This window comes from Pelodiscus sinensis, chromosome 2, assembly GCF_052426305.1.
Source record: "Pelodiscus sinensis isolate ZL-2025 chromosome 2, ASM5242630v1, whole genome shotgun sequence".
NCBI lineage: Eukaryota > Metazoa > Chordata > Testudines > Trionychidae > Pelodiscus > Pelodiscus sinensis.
This window is the reverse complement of record NC_143053.1, coordinates 146,278,681-146,300,194: the sequence shown is the minus strand read 5'-3', so window position 1 is coordinate 146,300,194 and position 21,514 is coordinate 146,278,681. Positions and strand designations below refer to the sequence as shown.

The 21,514-nt window shown below is 44.7% G+C and overlaps 1 long non-coding RNA gene across 1 annotated transcript in view; it reads left to right on the top strand.

The window, feature by feature from the left end:
- Positions 1–3,740: 3,740 nt before the first annotated feature.
- LOC142826787 (uncharacterized) overlaps positions 3,741–21,514 on the top strand; it is a 31,376-nt gene continuing 13,602 nt past the window's right edge. The window contains exons 1-2 of the long non-coding RNA XR_012901031.2: positions 3,741–3,987; positions 4,122–4,220. This is a non-coding gene — a long non-coding RNA (uncharacterized LOC142826787). The remainder of the gene's footprint in view (positions 3,988–4,121; positions 4,221–21,514) is intronic.

The window sequence follows — 21,514 nt, the reverse complement described above, 5'->3', positions numbered from 1 at the left end:
CAGAAATTAAATATTCAGTCCCTATTTGTTGCTGTAGGCTGAATCTGACTTCCGAAAATGGGCAACAGTCTTCAAATCAGAAAGCACTATCTTCTGAGTTCCATAATCCTCACCCCAAAACTATTAAGTTGATGATCACAATTATGGATGTTAAGAAGTGGGTATTTCACTAATTGTGTAGTTGATAGAATTTTTAACGACTACACGATTAGTCGATAAGGAAAGGCACCAGTCTTGGCTCGTATAGGATCTGGGATCTACCCAGGCTGTGGCTCTGAAGATTAAATGGAGTCCCATCTAAAGCAAGATTAATGAGTAAAATCCAAATTATTTTACCAAAGCTTTTAAAGAATGGGAATTTTCTGCATTTTTCTGAAGTTACCTTTTGCATTTTATCTTGTAGAGTGCTGTATAAGCATGCGCAGATGTCATCAGACAGGTTTACAGCTATGAAGTGTTGTGCACTCTCTAGAGTTGGCTCTGGGAGCAGCCCCTGCAACAGAAAAGAAAGTCATGTCCCTCCTGGATGGGACTGAGCAGCTGGAGCCAGGATCCCCTTATTGAGTTGCACACAGCCATGTGCCTCACCCACAATAGCCAGATTTCATAGTCCATGATGCGTTTTTCACGGCCATGAATTTGGTAGGGCTCTACTGATAGTTGATCTAGAGCAGGGGTTCTCAAACTGGGCATTGTGACCCTTCAGGGGGTCGCAAGGTGGTTACATGGGGTTGTAAACTCTGATCTCCATGGGGCTCACAGCCCTAAATCTTCTTTAATTTAAATTAATCCACACTGTTTTTAATTTATATGGGAGGGGGAATCACATTCAGAGGCTTACTGTGTGAAAGGGGTCACCAACTCAAGGGGCTATGTCTACATTGGCAGCTTCTTGCTCAAGAATAGCTGTTCTTGTGCAAAAACTTGCCTGCTGTCTACACTGCACGAGCATTCTTGCACAAGTAAATTTACAGTATAGTGTTGTAAAACAGGGCTTCTTCCGGAAGAGTTATTCCTCTCCCCACGAGGAATAAGCCCTCTTGCGCAAGAGCTCTTCCACAAGAGGGCAGTGTAGACAGGCAACATGAATTTCTTGCTCAAGAGGCCCCTATGGTTAAAATGGCCATCGGAGCTTTCTTGCGCAAGAGAGCGTCCACACTGACATGGATGCTGTTGTGCAAAAGCACATGGCAGTGTGGATGCACTCTTGTGGAAGATTTTTTGCACAAGAACTCTTCCGCAAAAGAGTTCTTGCGCAAGAAGCCGCCAGTATAGACGTAGCCAAGAAGTTTGAAAACCTCTCCTCTAGAGCAGTGTTTACCAATTTTATTTGGCCATGGAATCCATAGGGTTGCTGCATTTCGTCAAGCGCAAAAAAAAAAAAAAAAGCCTCACCACTGTGATTCCCACTATGGCTCTGTCTCTTTAAGAGGGGGCGGGGGAATGCTGGCTCTTCGCAGAACCCTTGCTTTCCGCACCAGCAGAGCACCAGTTGGGAAACACTGCTCTAGAGCCATATTTTTTAGAAAGCTATTCAGTCTAGACTTGTCAGATTTCTATGATTTCCACCCATACCTGGGAGAACCTCAGTGCCTCTCAATGAGTTCACTTTGTGGCTTAGGGTTTCGTTCGAAACTCAAAGCAAAACATACTGCATGTGAATCAGGACCAGTTCCCAAACCTCTAAGTGTATTGAATATGGGAGTTTCCTTTACAGACAATATGTGGTCTCATGAGTGTGCTTCTGTGTGGCTGTGGTGGTAACATTCCACCTGATGAGCTAGTGGGGGCAGATGGTGCTGAGGAGGGGTGAGCATGTACTTTGAAGCAGTTCTCACACCTGTTTTCTGTAAAGTGTAAGGTGCTAGCCGCCACCTGCTACCCTTCAACCATCAATTGGTACGTTCGAATGAATGGCATGTATGTAAAAGGAACGGAGGACTTCAAATAGGCTCTTCTCACCCCAGTCCCGTCGTTCCCCTCCCCACCCGCTTTTTCTGAGGCAACCAGAATCTACCACACTGTTAATTGTACAGTCAAGGCCTTCACAAATATTTTACTAACATTCTCCTTTGAGTGGCTTATTTTATACACTCAAGACTTTCAGTACTGCTTTCCACAGCAAAACATTTGCCTGAGTTAAATTTATTTCAAAGCTATTAATTTTATATGAGGAAGAGTTAGGTCTAAAGTGTCAAAAACATTGGAAATGCACTTAATCCAGTTTCTAACAATGCATGCAACTATTCCAACACCAGCACAACTGTTTTCACAGATATGCCAAAATCTGCCTTCATTTACACTTGTCTGAGCCTCGTGATGGGGATGAATGGGGTTTAACGTACGACAGATTTAGGCCCAGCATCTTTCTGTGGCTGAACTGTTTTGTTTGGTATAAAATAAATCTCATCCAAAACATTTCTCATGTTAAAAAAGCAAATATATATAATATATATTTATATATTAGCAACCAGAGTGTACCAGGCAGAATACCGAACAGTTAGGCTAACATCAGAGAGAGAGAAGTATGTTTTTTCTTCATGGTAGTGACATAAATTAACCAAGACGCTTCAAGGCTTACACTTTCTATGCACTCCACATCATGTTAGGAACATTAAAATATTAATCAGCTTTGACCCCAAAGCAGTTTAAATGCTCATTCAGTCTCTTGACTCAGTGGTCAGGTATAGAAGACAGTCTTGCTATTTTGGCTTTGTCTAACTTCCAGCATCTGAATGCCTTGATATTTATTTTAAAATAATTTTTAATCCCTCTTTGGGGTTGTATTTTATAGATGTTCTGTGATACAAAATTATTCTAGAGAAAGACCTGTCACATGCTTTCTAGACAGACTTTTCCCTTGCAATTCAGGGTGCTACAATCCTGATGTTGAAACCCAGTATCTTGTGCTTTTTTATTACCTTGAATCTATCAGTCTCCTTCCCATGTTTATTTTATAAGGATTTGACCTAAATCGTTTAGATGCATTATTGCATAGACACTGGTACACAGAAATTGGAAACATTACGATTGGGTATGAAGAAAAGAGGTGAGGAGGAAGCATGATTTATTCCTTCTCTGTATATTTTAGCAGCAACACAGGGGTATTATGAAGACCAGCCAACAGAAATTCTTTCTCTTTTTCTGCCCTCACCCGTGACCTTCGCCTCAGGCCTGACAGCCTTGATGGTGGCAGCAGCAGGCAGCCTGTAGGAGAAAGGCAAGTGACATTGAATCACTGTGCTGAGATGCCTGTTCAGCTTTCATTTGCTTCCCTTCACAGGCTCTGTGCTGCACTCTCCTACAGCTGAGGTTATGGGCAAGCCAGGTGATAGTCCGCTGTACTAGCTAGCCCAGTGGGGGGAGCCAACTGTTAGTTATAGCACAGCCCGGCTATGTCTACACTCACAGCTTCTTGCGTCAGAAGCATGCAAATGAGGCTAAGCGTGGAATATCGCCAAGCCTCATTTGCATACCTAATGAACCGCCATTTTTGCAGAAGAGGCTCTTGCGCCAGAAGGAGCTGTCTACCCTGCTCCTTCTTGTGCAAGAAAAACCCTCTTGTGCAATGCCGTTATTCCTGAAAATAATTGGCATACCAGCATTGCACAAGAGGGTTTTTCTTGTGGCGCACGGGCCTCTTCTGCAAAAATGGCAGTTCATTAGGTATGCAAATGAGGCGTGGCGATATTCCATGCTTAGCCTCATTTGCATACTTCTGATGCAAGAAGCTGTGAGTGTAGACATAGCCCCCAGTGCACCTACTGATTGGGGCAAGGGTGAGTGGCAGTGTTCACTCTAAACTGTGCTGCAACAGAACTTCACAGGTGATTAATCAGCCCCGCCCAGTCAGTCAGCTCCCTGCAGAAAGCCCTGGAACTGAGAAGAGAACACTGGTGCCCAGCCTGCTTTCTTTGCTGCAAGGACTCTGTCAGAGCTGGTGATTTAGCTGTAGCTCAGGGCATTTCTCTCAGGCACTTCACTCAGGTGAGCTTTTCTGAAAGTCTCCCTCTGGTCTGGGTCACATGCAGCTGCAGGGCAGAAGCACATTCCAGACTTGCCTGTGCTTTTCTAGCTCTGAATCTCCAGGGCCGCTTCACCTCCTCTCCTCTCCTCTCCAGCATCCCTGTCATCCAGTTCTACTTGGCACCGCTCTTTGATCTTTGTACAACATGGATTTTCCAGATGGGTCTGCCAGAGAGATCTGAAAGATTTGGGAGGTGAGAGACCTGTGAGCAGTGCGTATGTGCCCGGCTGTGGGAATGTAGGTATGATGAAATAGCTACTATATGTGTGTACCCACAGCTGTACCTGCTGCAATTTGGCATCCTAGTTGGAGCTGAATGTACTTTTGGGTATTTTAGTACTTGCACATTATTTAAAGGGTATTTCTTTTGTTTTGCTCCTCAGTCTGAAAGTGCAGTTGGTAAGAAGCACTTTTCACTATTAATGAGCTATGAATGGAGTGTAAAATAAAAGCTTAATTAAAGTTGGCATTTCTGAGCTTTTTGTGGGTGGCAATCAAAGTTGATGACAGGGGACATTATTGGTGACATGGAGTTTGGAAGCCCAATTTAAAATGTGTATGATAATTAGGAGGGTTAGTCGATAACATGCATGACTGTAAGTCTGTATAGCAAACTGTGGGGTGTGCCCCTCTAGAAGAACATTCAGGGAGGGGTGGCAGGTGTGGGCAGGGAGGGAGTAACACCCAACCCCTACCCTGCCTCCAGCTCTGCCCCTGCCCCAGTCACAGCCCTGACTCCCAGCCCTATAGTGCTACTCCACTTGCAGCCTTGGCCATTGCCAGGATTGGAGCTATGGCCGTTGCTCACAGGTCTAGACACACCTCTAGCTGTGGCCCCAGCCTTGGCTTCCTTCTCTGTGGCCATGCCCCCTGAGCCACGGCCATGCTCCCAGCCCTGGCTCTGGGAGACGAGCGTGGAAAGGAGCGCAAGGGGGGCACACCCCTTAGTAGTTCAGGGATCCCCACTCCATAGGCTTAGATCTAATCCTACCTCTGTCACTGCCCCTCTCTGAAGCTAGGAATGTCACTTAACCTCTACACTTCATTTTCCATGACCTTATGCCCAGTAAGAGCCTAATACCTGCCTTGCAACATCATTGTGAAAACTGACTTGGTTACAATTTTCAAAGTGCTTCACATGCTCCTTTACTAAGTTTTTATAAATTTCTTAATGGAATGCTTTCCTCCTTATTGGCTTTGCAGCCAGATACATTATTTACAAAGTACACCCCACCCATGGTAAACATTAATTAAAAGATAAGAGAGAGTAGTGCTTAGATGGGAAAAAAAGCACTTTGAAAAAGAAAAGTGCGTGCAAATTAAGCAAATATTTTCCATGCAGAGATGTTTACAGACTAAGCAGATGTGGCTTGCACCCTGCTTTGACCACACTGTCCAACTTTCACCTTTCTTGGGTATGGTTTTGTTGGTAATGCAAATAACAGCAACAACACATAGACCTTAGCCTAAGCTGCCTCCTCCAGTATGGCTCCTCATCATGGTTTCCCCACAGGCTTTCTGTTTCCCTGTCCCATTTCCCTCTGCCTCCCTCAGAGACTCCAACTCCTCTGTGTTCTGGTTAGAGTTAATGAGCTACATCTGCGACTGCAGCTCAGCTGTAAATATCCTGCATTTTCATGCAGAGTTCTAGTGTGAATTCAAGGTGGCTTGTGAGTGATGCATTTCTAGGAGGAAACTGGAAACAGTCACCTGTAGGAAACAGGAAATCTAGAAAACAGGAAAAAGCCATCTCTCTGTGTATTAGGACTACACAACTAGCACAGGGTGAAATGCTGATACAATTTCTAAGACTAGCAAGTTTATGGAAGATTTAGACTATTCTAAGCATTGAGTGAAGTCATGCATGATGTCTGAAATCTATACTTGTACATCTCAGCAATGCATCGGAAACTTAAACAGGATTTTGAATAGGAGTATAGGCACTGAATTCAGACAATTTTATGTAGCAAATATTACAATGGAATAAGAGCCTTTAAAATGAATGTGCATTTACATTAAGGAAGCAAGATGGATTAGCCTAACTTCTATTGGTGAGAGATATGAGCTTCTGAGTCACACAAAGCCGGGGTGCCATTTCAGATTCTGGGGTGTGTGTGTGTGGGGGGGGATGTGGAGATGGGGGGTGGAACTGTGCATGTCATGCTGGGGGGTGGGGAGGAGAGAGAGAGCATGTGGGCATGGGCTGAGGACAGAGGCTTAAGCAGTGTTACTGAGCATGCTCAGTACAAGCCAAGCACTAAATGGGGAGGAGGGGAACCAATGCCATCCCTCCTTCCCCTCCCCCCATCATCTCTATCCAAGGGCTACCAAGGTACTGAAAACTACATTTTAGCAGTTAGCTGACAGGAAGACTGTATCTAATTCCTGTATGAAAGAAAGAAAATTAAATATTAGACCCACTCAGCTCTAACACTAGCATATTCTGACATTTTGTGGCAAGTCACTTAAAGGACACTGGTTCGCCTTAAAATGTTGATGTATATTCTTTGTTAATAACTGTGGAGAGAGACAGACCTCGTCAGGAGTCCTGGGCTCCATCTCAGCTCTGGAAGGGGAAGTGGGGCCCTCTGGAAGTACAGCAAGGGGGCAGATACATTTCAGCTCTATATAAGATCATCAGAATGGTCATACTAGGTCAGACCAATGGTCCTCCTAGCCCAGTACCTTGTCTTCTGACAGTGGCCAATGCCAGGTGCTTCAAAAGGAATAAACACAAGAGGCAATCATCACGATTCATCTCGTCACCCATTCCCAGCTTCTGGCAAACAGAAGCTAGGGACACCATCCCTGCCTGTTCTGGCTAGTTGCCTTTGATGGACCTATCCTCACTGAACATACTTTGTTCTTATTGGAACCCTGTTAGTTTTTTCACCATCTCCTGGCAGAGAGTCCCACACATTGATTGTGGAAAAAATTATGTATTTTATTTGTTTAAAATCTTTTGCCTATAAATTTAATTGGGTCAGCTTTTTGTGTTATGTTAATGAAGAAATAAATAACATTTCCTTATGTTATTTTTCCACACCATTCATGATTTTCTAGACATCCCACCCTTTAGTCATTTATTTTCCAAGCTGAAAAGTCCCAGTCTTGTTAATTTTTCCTCATATGGAAGCTAGTCCTTACCCCTAATCATTTCTGTTGCCCTTTTTGTACCATTCCCAAATACAGTCTCTCTTGACCAGATCTGCATACAGTATTCAAGATATGGGCATACAATGTACAGGCAATTTTTTCTTATTATCTATTCCTTTGCTAATGATTCCCAATGTTCTGTCGGTTTTTTAGTTTTTAGACTGCATAATACAGTACATCTTTTTCTTGATTGGTAACATCTATTTTGTGTCTATAGTTAGAATTATATTTCCCATGTGCATTACTTATCAACACTGAATTCCATCTGCCTTTATGTTGCCCACTCTGTGAAATCCCTTTGTAGCTCTTTGCAGTGAGCTATGCATTAATCCCTGTTTACTCGTTTTTCTAGAGCGTTTGTAAGTTTAACACAGTAATCCAAATGCAAATCCCAGCAGCACAACACTCATTCCTACTCTTTCCCTCTCTCCCCCATCTTTTAAGTGGAGTACTCAGCAATGTTTTCATGATCTAAAAATCAATTACTGGAGTACTCAACCTTTTGTTACTTTTAATCATGCTGCCTTCCTCTTTTTATTATAAACTCCAAGCAAGCTGCTCAGACTCTGTTGCATTAAAGAACTGCCTCTAGAGTCAGAACACGCAGCTTTAAGCAGACCTCAAGTATGAAATTCAGGAGGTTCAAACTTGGGAGAGGGGCCTACTGCCCTTCTAGTCCCCCATAAATGGTGCCCTTGCACAGGGCATAGGATCAACATGGCTATGACTACACCACATACTACAATTTAGCTTCTTTACTTGAGTTGGGACTAAGATTAATTTTCCAGATTCCTTCCTCACCTAGAAGAATATATACACAATGAAGATAGAGGTAGCTATTGTGATGTTCAGGAAACCGTTTGCAAAAAGCACATTGAATCTTTTATTTTCTAAACTGTCTTTCATACAAAATGTTTGACAGAATTAAATACAGCTCCACCGTTAAGTAAGAAAAAAGGACGAGTGTCTGTCTAAATTCCCTCTAACCTGCGTGGCTGCACAGCTATTTTCTGAGCCCTGGATGTTGCATCACTTCAGTGAGGTGGAGGCAGGGGGCAGGTTGTTTTGGGTGCACTGACCTGCTGCAGTCCTCTCTGGCTGGCTGGGTGAGGGGTGGGAGGTTAGGCTGCCTGCCATGCGGCCATAAAGATGTCCGAATTCCTGCATCTGTTGCGGAGATTCTGGAGCTTTGTCTCATCCCTCCAAATCTCAGTAAGGTCCAGGAGTTCTGCACTAGACCAGGAAGGCGAACATTGCTTGCAGCCCCTGGCAGGCTACATGGGATGTGTGGGTGGGTGTGTGCTAGGAGGACATTTGCATGATTACATTCCAAACAAAGTTTACATAGGTGTTAATGGCTTAAGATAAATAAGAAAAAGATTCTTTTAACAGAATTTTTTGGAGTGTTACAGATATCTAAAACTCCGATCTTAATGATTTTTTAAAATCCTGTGTTACTAATTAATACAAGGTACATTGTATTGCATAAGGCCAGATCTTTGTTCTGTGATAGAGTTCTGGCTCTTATGAATCAGAAGTAGCAAGTAGTAGGTGTGATACTAGTTTTGTAGGATGAAACCTTATTTGCAAGCTCTTTGAAACATGCATCTGTCTACAAACCCAGAAGCCATGCGTTAATTTGTTCTGGGGCTTCCGCTTTTCATTGAGTGGAAGAAGGCTAATTCCCTACCTTTGTACAACACCTTTGTAGTCACTAAGGCTATGTCTACACAGCAGCGTTATTTTTGGAATAAGCTATTGTATTCCAGAAGAGCTTATTCTGATATCACGCTTCTACACACAAAATGCATTTTGAAATCGCGCTTAGCAATTTTGAAATAGCACGTCCAAACTGATTGGATGCTGAATTGCATTTAAGGCCACCTGGAACCAGTTCAGGCAGGGCATCAGGTCAGTAGTTGCCTCGTGTGGCTGCTGCCTGAGGCTATCTGAGGCTTGTGCTTAAAGGGACCCCTCTGGACAGCCATTTCTCAGGTTTCCCTGTTTGCTTGCCTACCTCTCTGAGGAACAGCAAAGCATTTTCTCTGCTTGATCTGGTTGCCTTGGCTCAGGACACCACAGCACTCTCCATTATGGAGCAGGAGCTAGCTCCGGGCTCTCTCCAGCTCTTGGAGCTTTTGCTGCAAGTCGTGCAGCACTTTCTGCAGGCTGCCTCCCAGGCTCTGCAGGAACCCAACCCCCAGGGCTTCTTGGAGACCCTCCTTGGGTATGTGGGGGAGCTGCTACAGGATCTGGATGTCGCCCACTGTGATCTGACGGTCGGGTCCTGCCGCATTGGCATCTGGACACCAGTGCAGACTGGTGGCACCACATCGTTCTGGAGTGCTGGGGAGACCAACAGTGGCTCCAGATCTTTTGAATGAAGAAGGGCACCTTCCACAAGCTGTGCAAGTGGCTGGCCCCTGCCCTGAGGTGGTGGAACACGCACATGAGGCCTTCCATTCCTCTCCAGAAGCATGTTGCCATCGCCCTATGGAAACTCTCCACGCTGGACAGCTACCGATCTGTGGGGAACCTATTTGGCATGGGGAGATCGATTGTTGGGGCCCTGCTCATGCAGGTATGGCATTCTCATCCCAGGAGGGGGTGGAAGAAGGGAATGGGCTTCCCTTGGGAAAGGGAGTAGAGTGGTGGTGGAGATGGTGCAAGTCCCCTCCCCAGGATGATTTGTTCTGCCCTGCCCATGCATAGCTCTGTTTGGGGTGGCCGTGATTGCAGGGGGTTGCTTCTGGTGGTGGTGGTGGGGAGGTCTAAGAAGAGAGAGAGTGAGTGAACTCTCAGGTACCCTGACAACCTTGTGATTCTCAGTTTGTCTCCTGCAGGTGGTCAGGGCGATCAACAGCACTCCGCTGTGCAGAGTCATCCACCTGGCAGATGTCAATGTCGTCATCGAGGGGTTTGGCACCCTGGGCTTCCCCAACTGTGGGGCGGCTATCGATGGGACACATATCCCCATCCATGCCCCAGACCACCGGGCCTCAATGCACAGTAACCACAAGGGATACTTTTCAGTGGTCCTGCAGGCTGTAACTGACCATCGGGGCCAGTTTACGGAGATAAACGCTGGGAGGTCGGGGAAAGCACACGACACATGTGTGTTCAGGAACTCTAGTGTCTACCAGAAGCAGCAAGCCAGGACTTTCTTCCCTGACCGCCACATCAGGGTCGGGGATGTGGACATACCCATATGTCTGGTGGGGGATACAGCCTATTGGCTGCAGCCATGGCTCATGAAGCCCTACACCGGCCACCTCAACCCCTCATGACAGGCATTTAATGCCTGGCTGAGCAGGGCCTGCATGGTGTTTGAGGCTGCCTGAAGGCACGTTTTAGATGCCTCCTCTCCCATCTTTACCTCGGAGAGCACAACATCCCACATCTGGTAACTGCGTGTTATGTCCTGCACAATGTGTTTGAGAGGAAGGGGAAGGCCTTCCTGCCAGGATGGGGAGTGGAGGCAGACTGCTTAGGCAGTGCCTACGAGCAGCCACACACGGCTGCCATCCGGCAGGCCCATCAGGGGGCTGTGTGCATCCGGGAGGCCCTGAGGGAGAGCTTCTTCCCAGAGGAGCGGTGACACTGTTCCCTGGTCCACCCCACTGGGGGGTTTCTGCTTCACTCCTGTGGTGTTTTAGATGCTGTTTGTAATGATTAGAACTGGGAGCACTGGCTGTTGGGAGTCGGGAAGCACAGGAAACAGGAAGGAGGGAGGAGAAGCTTAGCTAGGGCTGAGTGAGAGCTACAGAGAGGTGCAGCAGCAGCAGCTTTGTAAAGAGGTTTCACTTTTGGTAAATAAAGTCCTGTTGAAGTTTGTTAGTAGCTTGCTTGCATGATACAACACCTGAGCCCTTTCTGCAAAGCCCAGGTGAGCCTCCAATTGCTTTTACTGCCTGGATCCATATGTTTGAGACTTATCTGCAATCAGTGCTACAGAGATTTCTGAAGTAAGAAAACGCGCTCTGTTAATCCTCTGCCTTGGAGCAGAAGGGCAGCGTATATTTTACACTTTTCCCCTTGCAAATGATAAATATGAGACTACACTCATTGCATTAAAGAACTTTTTAGTGCCAAAAGTGAATGTAATAGCTAATCGCTAAAGATTTCGCCAGCGTGAGCAGAAACCAGGAGAGACTATAATGCAGTATAATGTGTCTCTGAGGAGACTGATTATAACTTGTGACTTTGGGAATATGGCCGATGAGATGATTCTAGTCCAGCTCATTGAGAAAACAATCATGCTTCATGTAAGAGAACGCTTGCTTCTAGAACCACAACTTACACTGGAAAAAGCAATAACCATTGCTACCCAGATTGAGTCATCTATAGCAGAAGCCAAAATAATGAGCAGGCATACAGGAGGCATACGCAGTTCAGGCTGTGACTCCTTTGCAGAAAAGTCCACTATCACTGCAGACAAACAATTATAAGGAGAAAACTAATGAAAAACCACAGAATCAGGAAATTCAAAGCACAGCAAAAGCATGCTTTCGCTGTGGATCCTCACAACACCTTGCAAGCTACACAAGATGTCCTGCAAAAGTAGCTCAGTGCAATCACTGCAAAAATATTGGGCATTTTGCTAAGGTTTGCCACAGTAGCCATTCCAATCAACAGGTGCATGCAGTTACAATACCAGATGTTACTGTGCTTAGTGTGGACAAAATCACTACTACACATATTCCAGAACAGATAAGGTGTACTATAAATGTTTCTGCCACATCTTCAGGCAAAGCACATCCTATTCAGCTAATGCTGGACACTGGGTGAGCAGTATCTATACTACCTGATTTCATCTATCTGCATTACTTTAAAGATGTGCCTCTTTCTGAACCCAAACTTCATTTGGTATGCTATTTGAAAAACCAAATTCCAGTACGTGGCTGCCTGCCAGCAACAGTGGCTTTTGGTGATTGCTGTATAACTGCAGAGTTCTACATTGTCCACAAAGGCACTCCTATCCTTGGCAGAGATTTATTGGCTGCTTTAAACCTCAGGGTAGTTAATGGATGAATTGATCTTCCTCAGCACTCTTGCAGTACACACACCAGTTTCAACTGGGACCCAAGACCAGGTTGAGGAGAATCTTGACTGTGCTTATGAGTTTGTGCACAAAGTTAAAATGCGACATAATGTGATGCCTGTACGACAGAAGTTATGGAGCTTGCCACTTTCAGTCAGGGAAGCTGTTTCAGAGGAACTTAAAACACTTGTTCAAAGGACATTATTGAAGAGATTGACTCCTTGGAATGGGTTTCACTTATAATGGTGACACAGAAGAAGGATGGAGGCATTCGCCTTTGTGTGGACTTAAGGGAGCCAAATAAAGCTATTGTGGTTGACATCCCCCTCTGCCTCACATAGAAGAAGTATTTGCAGAACTCCGTGGAGCAAAGATGTTTTCTACTCTTGATTTGCAGAGCGCATACCACCAGGTTATGTTGCATGAAGATAGCAGAGACCGCACAGCATTTATTACACGAGGGACTATTTCGTTTTAAACGTGTTCCATACGGTCTTGCATCTTCCCCAAGTGCCTTCCAAAAATGATGTCATTGATTCTGAAGAATAAATATGGAGTTCAGTGCTATCTGGATGATATTATTATGTTTGGAAATACTTCTGAGGAGCATGACAATAACCTGCACTCTGTACTAAACTGCATCAGCATGGCAGGCCTCAAGCTCAATTTGTCTAAATGCAAATTTAGACCAACAGAACTCTCCTTTCTGGGGCATACAATTTCATCGGCTGGACTAAAACCTGATCCAGATCATATCCTAGCAATTTCAAAGGCTCCTCCTCCAACAGATTTGCAAACCTTATGTTCCTTCTTAGTTCTTACCTCCTGGTATGCAAAATTCATTCCCAATTATGCTTCTGTCATTGAACCGTTACGAGAATTACTACGGTGTGGACAACGGATGCACAAGCTAGTTTGGAAACTGTGAAAGACTTGATTGTACATAGTCTAGTACTTGCACTATTCAGTGCTGCATTGCCCACAATTGTGATTACTGATGCTTCTGATTATGGACTTGGGGCTGTCCTCGCACAACTTCATGAGGACAACTCGGAGAGGACTGTTGCATTCGCTTCAGAGTGATGCTGAGAGAAAATATTCTATAGTTGAAAAAGAATCGCTTGTGTCTGGGCTACTGAAAAATGGAAAACTTATCTGTCAGGTAACATTCAAGTTGTGCACAGAGCACAACCCTTTGACAACATTTCTAACTACAAAAGGACTGGGAAGAGCAGGAAATCGTATTGCTAGATGGTCTGTAAGAGTACTCTTTTTCACTGGAATATAAGCCTGGGAACCAAAATGTGATAGCTGATTGCCTTCCTCGCCTGCCTTTGTCTTCACCAGATGGTCCACTGGAGGATGAGGATGAAGTAGTTGCACTTATTACAAGCACTCTTACTGTGGTTACAAGAGAGCAATTCCAAGTTGCTTGTTCAGCATGTTCAATTCAACAAAAGCTATGGGAATTTTTGACAAAGAGATGGCCCAGTTACCCTAAAACCGCTGGTCGAGTTTTGCTGCTTTATTTTAGAGTTCAGGATGAACTTTCTTTGCTTGATGGCTGTGTGCCATGAGGTACACACTGCCTACTTGTGCCAGAAGAATTACAGTCAAAACTCATATACCTGGCACACGATACTCATCAAGGAACTGTCAGAACCAAACGACGACTATGGGATCTGTATTCATGGCCAGAAATGGACTCCCAAACTGAAGCATTCATAAAATCCTGTGTCACTTGCCAAATGCATAAGACAGCAGTGACCCATACCCCACCATTACAGCCTGTTCCTCTTCCTGATTCTGCATAGGAAAAAGTTGCGATTAACATCATAGGACCCTTTGATATTGCTCCAATTGACTGTTGTTATGCCATCACTTTAATAGACCATTTCAGTAAATGTCCTGAAGTAGTGTTTACATCACAAATCTCTTCTGCCACAGTAATTAAGTTCCTCTATACAGTTTTTAGCAGGGAAGGTAACCCCAAAGAACTGGTTTCAGACAATGGTAGTCAATTTACTTCCCTGGAATTTGAAACTTTTCCAGAAGAGAGGAACATTTTGCATAGAAGATCATCCCTGTATTACCCCCAAGCCAGTGGGGAAATCGAAAGGTTTAATAGAAGTTTGAAAGAGAGTTTGCAAATGGCTAAACTGGAAGAGCGATCATGGATAACCTTCACTACTTAGGTCTTGCAAGCATACAGGGCTACACAACATGCCACAACGCAAAGATCACCTGCAGAGCTACTGCATGGAAAACAGATGAATACTAAACTGAACATTTCTGGATTGTTAAAGGCAAGACCTGATGCACCAAACGAGGATGATGTGAGAAAAACAGTTGAACAGAGCCAAGAAAAGTATAAGGCTTTCACAGACACACAGCGGGGTGCTAAGGAACCTAAATTTGAGTGCGGTTCCTTCGTTAGAGTAAGAAAACCTGGAATTTTACACAAAGGGGACCATAAATTAACATCTCCTCTTAAAATCATTGAGAAGAAGGGACCTTACACCTATCAACTTTCTGATGGGCGGGTATGGAATGCTTCTTATCTTGCACCTGCCTATGCACCAGGAAGAGATGGTGCCAACACCCAGTCTGCATTGGATGACTTCACCATAGTACCAACAGAATAAGATATTGCGCTAGAACCGGGATTTGAGAGACGGTCTGTCAGACCCAGATGACCACCTGTCTGGACTAGAGACTATGTTATGTAGTATTTACAGTGTTTTCCAGTGTAATATTTCTGCCAACAGTATAGTGGCTTGTTCCATATTTGTTGTTGTGGTTAGAGCAACAATGTTTATTTTAAAATTGAGAGAGCTTCTTAAGAGAGGAGGGAATATTGTGTTTTAGATGCTGCTTGTAATTATTAGAACTGGGAGCACTAGCAGTTGGGAGTCTGGAAGCACAGGAAACAGGAAGGAGGGAGGAGAAGATTAGTCAGGGCTGAGTGAGAGCTACAGAGAGGTGCAGCTTTGTAAATAGGTTTCACTTTTGGTAAATAAAGTCCTGTTGAAGTTTGTTAGTACCTTGCTTTCATGATACAACAACTCCTCACTGCCGCCCCTTCACTTACCCCTCCCTTCCCCCCATTTCTGATGAACAAATACATATATTTTCTTTTTGGCAAAACTTAACTTAACTTTATTTTACACAACTGTGGGGCAAAAGAAACTGGGGACAGAGAAGGGAAAGAAGCTGGAAGAGGGGAGGAAAGAGGGTGGAAGAAGGGGGTGTGGAGAATCTGGAAGGAGAGAAGAGAGAACTGGAAAGGGGAGGAGAGGCTCAGGGCTTGGGCTGGGAGTGGCGCCGGCCTCTGTGGATCCCACGGCTGTGGGTGTGGGGGCCTCAGCGTCCACGGAGGATGGGGAGGGTGTGGAGAGAGAGTGATAGCTGGAGAGGCAGCGGAGACTGGAGTTGGAGGAGGCAGCATGCTCTGTACTAGGGTGTGCATGTCATTGCACAATGAGCGGCCCTGTGCAAGCAGCTCCCCAGCTCTCCCACCATAGCTGCAGGTCCTCCTCCACCCTGCGGTCGATAGTTCTGTGCATGGCTCGCAGTTCCGCCACTAATCCTGCCTGCAAAGTCTGAAGCTTTAAGGGCTCCAGGGGACTGTGTGTGTGTGTGTGTGTGTGTGTGTGTGTGTGTGTGTGTGTGTAGAGTTTTCTTGTGCATGGCCAGAGCAGCCACCAGGCACCCTAGGAAGTGCTGGAGGCTCCCTATTTTGATTTAGACCCTATTCCCTGTCTACACAGCACCTATTCCGATATAGCTAGTTCAGAATAGGTGTTATTCCTCATAGAATGAGGTTTACAGAACACGAAATAAACCATCCGCTATTTTGAAATTATTTCAAAATAGTGGTTTGGCTGTGTAGATGCTCGCGAAGTTATTTTGGAATAGTGGTCATTATTTCAAAATGACTTTGCTGTGTAGACATACCCTAAGGGTACCTCACAGCAACTAGACACCGGTATCATGTTTTAATATATTTTCTTCCACATATATAGACTGCTTAAAATATATGTATATATGTGCGTCTGTGTGTGTGTCTATTTATATTTTATTTTATATATAGTGTATGTGTGTGTATGTATGTGTGTGTTTTGTTTGCATTGGTGGTACACATCCACACACTACCTCACTACTGGTGTTGCACATAAGAAATTTCAATCCATCTAAAAAAAAATTCAGTCCACCAAGGATAGAAAATGTTAGAGGGAACACTGGTGTATGTGTATGATGTTGGTGAGGGAGGGAAAAATAGGCTTTCAGATGAGATTTGAAGAGATGGAGTCATGCAACAGTAAGAAAGGCTTCTGTACGTGGTAGGAGCTATTACACCGAGAGGGGCCAGATACTGGGAAAGGCTAGTGCTAGCAAGCCTAGTTGCCAACTCCTCATCTTGCTGGAGGATCCTCGATCCCACCCCTCCACTCTAGCTCCCTTCCCTCAACATCCTGCTCTGCCTGTTTCTGCCTCTGCTCTATTCCTGCCCTGCCTCTTCCCCACCTCCTCCTCAAGCACACCCTGCCCCCTGCTCCTCTCCCTCCTCCCAGAGCTTGAGTGCTGCAAATCAGTTGTTTGTGGGAGGGAGGAGGAGGAGTTAGTCAGCGCAGGAGAGGGAGCTTGGAATCAGTGAGTGCTGTGCACCCACTAAATTTTTTTCCTCATGGGTGCTCCGGCCCTGGAATAGCCACAGAGTTGGAGTCTATGCTAGCAAGTGAAAAGAGAGAGCAAGCAGAACCCATGGTCAGCCTGCTTCTACCAGCTCTTTTAAAACAGCTGTATGTTGGAGTCGAGGGGTACTTCTTCCCTTTGATGCAATCCAAATGCCTTTCCTTTGGCATTTTTTTAGTATTTGTCTGGAAGTGTCTCGCTTGTGTAACAGGGAGAGTTTAACAGTATGGAAGGATTCATGTTCATACCGGTTTTCCAATTAAAATTATAGTGTGCCTTGATTATAACTGCTGTCAAGTGTTTAAGTTGTTCTCCTTCAAACACTTATTCAGTAGGCATTTAAGAGCAGCTGGAAATGTTGTTACCAACTGATGAGTAAGTCTAAATACTGAAAATGTGACACAAGTGACATTCTTAAAGGTAAACATAGAAGCTTTTCATCTGGACGGTGTTGCTGGCAGGTGCAGATCCAGTAGTTTTTTGTCAGACATTTCCTGTGCTATTGGACCCGATATAAATCAGTTCATGTCCAAAGTCAGGCAATGGCAATAAAATCTCTGATCATGTAGCTTATAGTACCACTTCAGCACGAAACACAAAATCTTGCTTATAGTCTTTAGTGGCCTGGACTAGACCATGACAAGCTTACATCCAAGTGTGGTAATTGTAGCTTATGTTGTTTCCTAAATAAAAGCGTTACTGAACATGGTTATGCTCTGTGTGGATTTAAATAATTTCCTGTGGAATGGATGATGATGATTGTTGGATGACAGATTCATTTCCATTTTAAGCTTAACCAGGCGGACAAGGGCATTACTACCTATAATATTCAGCGGCAAGTGATCAGTCACAAACATACACTCTGCATCTATTTGCTTGGCTTCTAGAGGCTGAATGACTTGAACACCATGCATTTTCAGGGCATATAATTATTTATGCCATTGCACATGACAGTGGCTAGCTTCCCTTGTGTTCTTCTGAACTGCTTTCTATTTATTAGATGCTATTTAGCATTTTGTAAATCTTGCTGCTCTGTCCTTTTCCCTGCATAACTTAAATTCATAAATAACATTAAAAGAAGAAAAGGAACTAAATAACTCCTGTTGTGTAGATCCTCATTGGATGATCATCCCTAACTCCCCATGGCCATGCACCATTAAAGGGAAAGATAAGTTATGTAAAACTGTAAAACTGCACTAAGTTCCTGTAACCAGGATCTGAATGAATGCTTCCATTACTGCCAGCTGAAATGGCAGAGAAACCCTGGGTGTGTGTATGTACATACAGTTTCCTCCTGCTTTGCTTAGATGTTAGATATTCAGCTGATAGAGTGGAGTTTTGCTCATTGTAATCAATTTAGCTGTTGTGGGGTCACAAATTGTGTTAATACTAAATGTAGGGATTGTGAAAAATGCTTGCAACTATTGTGGGAATACAGAAAAATCAGACTGTGTTTAACTGAGTTCAGAAGGAGAGAGACACTTTGGGTGCATCTAGACTGGCAGCTGTCTACACTGGCCGCTTGAATTTGCGCAAGTGCACTGACTTTGTAATGTACAAAATCAGTGCTTCTTACGAAAATACTTTCACGCTCTTGCTCAGGGATAAGCCCTCTTGTGCAAGAATACTTGTGCAAGAGGGCCAGTGTAGACAGGCACCTTCATTTTTTGCGCAAGAAAGCCTGATGGCTAAAATGGCCATCGGAGCTTTCTTGCGCAAAAGTGCGTCTAGATTGGCATGGATGCTTTTGCGCAAAAGCACTTTTTGTGCAAAAGCATCCTTGCCAATCTAGATGCTCTTTTGTGGAAATACTTTTAATGGAAAAACTTTTCAATTAAAAGTATTTCCGCAAAATCATGCCAGTCTAGACGCAATCTGTCAGTATTAAGAAACTTGGATGGACAGAGGCTCCACTGCCAAGAGCCTTGCAAAATTAAGTTGGGGAAGGCAGGACTCTGAGTCAGCAGGCTACATGTCTTTCAGGCAACAGCTGAGAGACTGGTTCATCCAGTTTCTCCCCACTGTTTGAATGATAGAGCTAAAATAAGGAGCCTTCTTTATTATTTTAAATTTACTCCAGTGTAAGCGGGAATCTCTTGTGGCTGGACTGTGCTTTGGGCCAAGAGTTGAAATCACTGAGTGCTGAAATAACGGGGTTTTGCCCAGAGCTAAATCCACCACAAGCTGGTGGAAGCAGTGAGTGGTGGGCCAGCAGGGGCAGCAGCGAGCAAGCAGCTGACAGAGTAGCCAGTGGGAGCAGCAAGTGGCTGGTCAGCAGATGGCGAGTGACCAGTGGAGCGAGTAAATTGCTTCTTTACCTCCCCCATTGAGGATGGTAGAGGCACCCTTGGACTTTGGGTCTGTCCTGACCAAAGGCAGCAACTGTGAGTGGGTGCAGAAAAGAGTTGAGCATGTGAAGGGGACTGTTACTCATGTTTTTTTCTTTATGAGCCCTACTTGTGATGTTTTCCCAATTTAATGCCAAGTTTTTCCCTTCCTTTTATTAAAAGTTTATTTTCTACACTCAGACTCTGTGCTTGTGAGTGGGGAAGCATTGCCTCTCAGAGGTGCCCAAGGGTAGTGTGTGAATTTCTCCAGGTTACTGGTTGGGGACTTGAGCCAGTTCTGTGTTGGATGGATGCAGAGGAACTTGTAGATTATGAACCTGGCCCTGGTTGCTGCTGGCTTTACCTGGCAAAAGGGTCACATTGTTATCTAACCAGTTACAGCCACCTAGGAGCAAGCATGCATTTTTTCTCAATGATTTCTGACGTGTATTTTACAAGCTTTACTAGACACGGTCACACAAGTATTGAAGCTATTTGGAAAAATAGCTAACGTGCTCTAGGAAGCTAGCCCACTTAATTCATTGGCATGGATCAGTGCTGGTGGTGGTCATTACTTAGCAGTGAAGGATTGAAAAGCGTAGTAATTACATTTTCATTTTGGGTCTCCAGTCAGATTTCATTTTCACAGCTAGTTTTTGGTTGACAGAAAATTTGCTGTTCTTCAAGTAGATGTAGACACATATTCCACTTAGGTGTGTGCTCATCCAGCATTCTAGCGTTGGAGACTTTTGCCTGGCCACTACCAGTCACATGGCTGTGTCCCCCCCCCCCCCCTTCCCCTGGCTATATGAGGTGATGATGCCTCCTCCTCCCTGACCCTCAGTTCCTCTTGGCTGATCTAGAACCAGGACTGTGTCAGAGAAAAGAAACTGCTCCCCCCAGTAAAAAAGTTTGGCCAGGCCGCTCTTGTTCTGCAGTACTCCTTGAGAGAAACCGGCCGCACCCTTCCTGCATACCATTGCCTTTAGAAAAAGGAAAGGTGTGAAAAGGGGAAAATAGCCTCAGACTCTCCCACCCGTCACCTTGGCGTGAGAACTGCGGGGCTTACCTGGTCGCATGAAACCTGCACAGTTTCGGCCCAACCCCTGGGACACAGACCCCCCCACTTGGTGACCATTGGGCCATATATGGTAATATGCAAGCGTGGGAAAGCGATGTGCAGATTTGGGGATAAATACCCATGGCACAGTTTGCTCTAGGAGGTCTTCGCAACACACGTACCACCGTGCGTGTGCCTTCTCGTATACTTCAAAGCGCTGCTGGCCTGATCAACCGACCAGCCACCTCCCCTGACTCTCGGGCGTAACCAAAGCTTTCGCAACCGAACAGATATCTGTGAAATGTTCCGTGTGCTGTGTAAGTTGGTATGTATGATTTGATTTTTTCCTGTTGTATAAGCTTAGTGTTGTAGTTGTTTTTGGGTAGTACATAAGAGTTTGTAGTTCTCACTGTTATTTAATTACTGTAGCTGGATATTTTAAGATTAGAGACTATTCCCCTTGCCATTCCCATCCCTATATCTCTGACACGTTTTACTAGAAGCCACAGAATAAATATAATAAATACTGTAAATTCATTATTAACACGTTCTATTAAAAATCTTAGAATAAATACTATAAATTCACCTCTGTCATAAATAAATATGGCTGGTTTCTCTCAAGGAGTACTGCAGAACAAGAGCGGCCTGGCCAAACTTTTTTTACTGGGGGGGGAGTTTCTTTTCTCTGACAGACTGTATTTTTTATACAGAGAGAGAGAGAGAGAGAGAGAGCCTGCTGCCCTCATTCCCTACCGTGTCCTGACACTTTCTGAGCGTCCTGACATGAGTGCATGGGGCTGGATGAGATGAACTCTCGAAGGCCCATCCTGTGAGTCTGATTTCTTATATCACTCCTTTGAGCTCTGTGGGGAGGTCACGTGACTGGTACTACTGGTGCTGGTGCGCTGCCTTGCAGCTTCTTATGGGGAAGCTGCCCTGAGGGCGAGGCAGGGAGAGCTCAGCAGGCTATTAATGGGTGACAGTGTAGTAAAACCTAGGTCCACCTGCGTTGCAGCGCAGTGTAATAACCACTGTGGGATGTTGCCCACTCTAGTCCCTTTTTGTACCATAGAATGAAATAGAAATGTGAATTAACAAAAGTTTGAGGAACTATTTAAGTTACTGCAGTGAGGCTACTTTCTCCCCTTATCTGACAGGGTGGTATGGCCCTTCTCATAACTCATTCCGGTGTCCAATCTCTGCTGAAA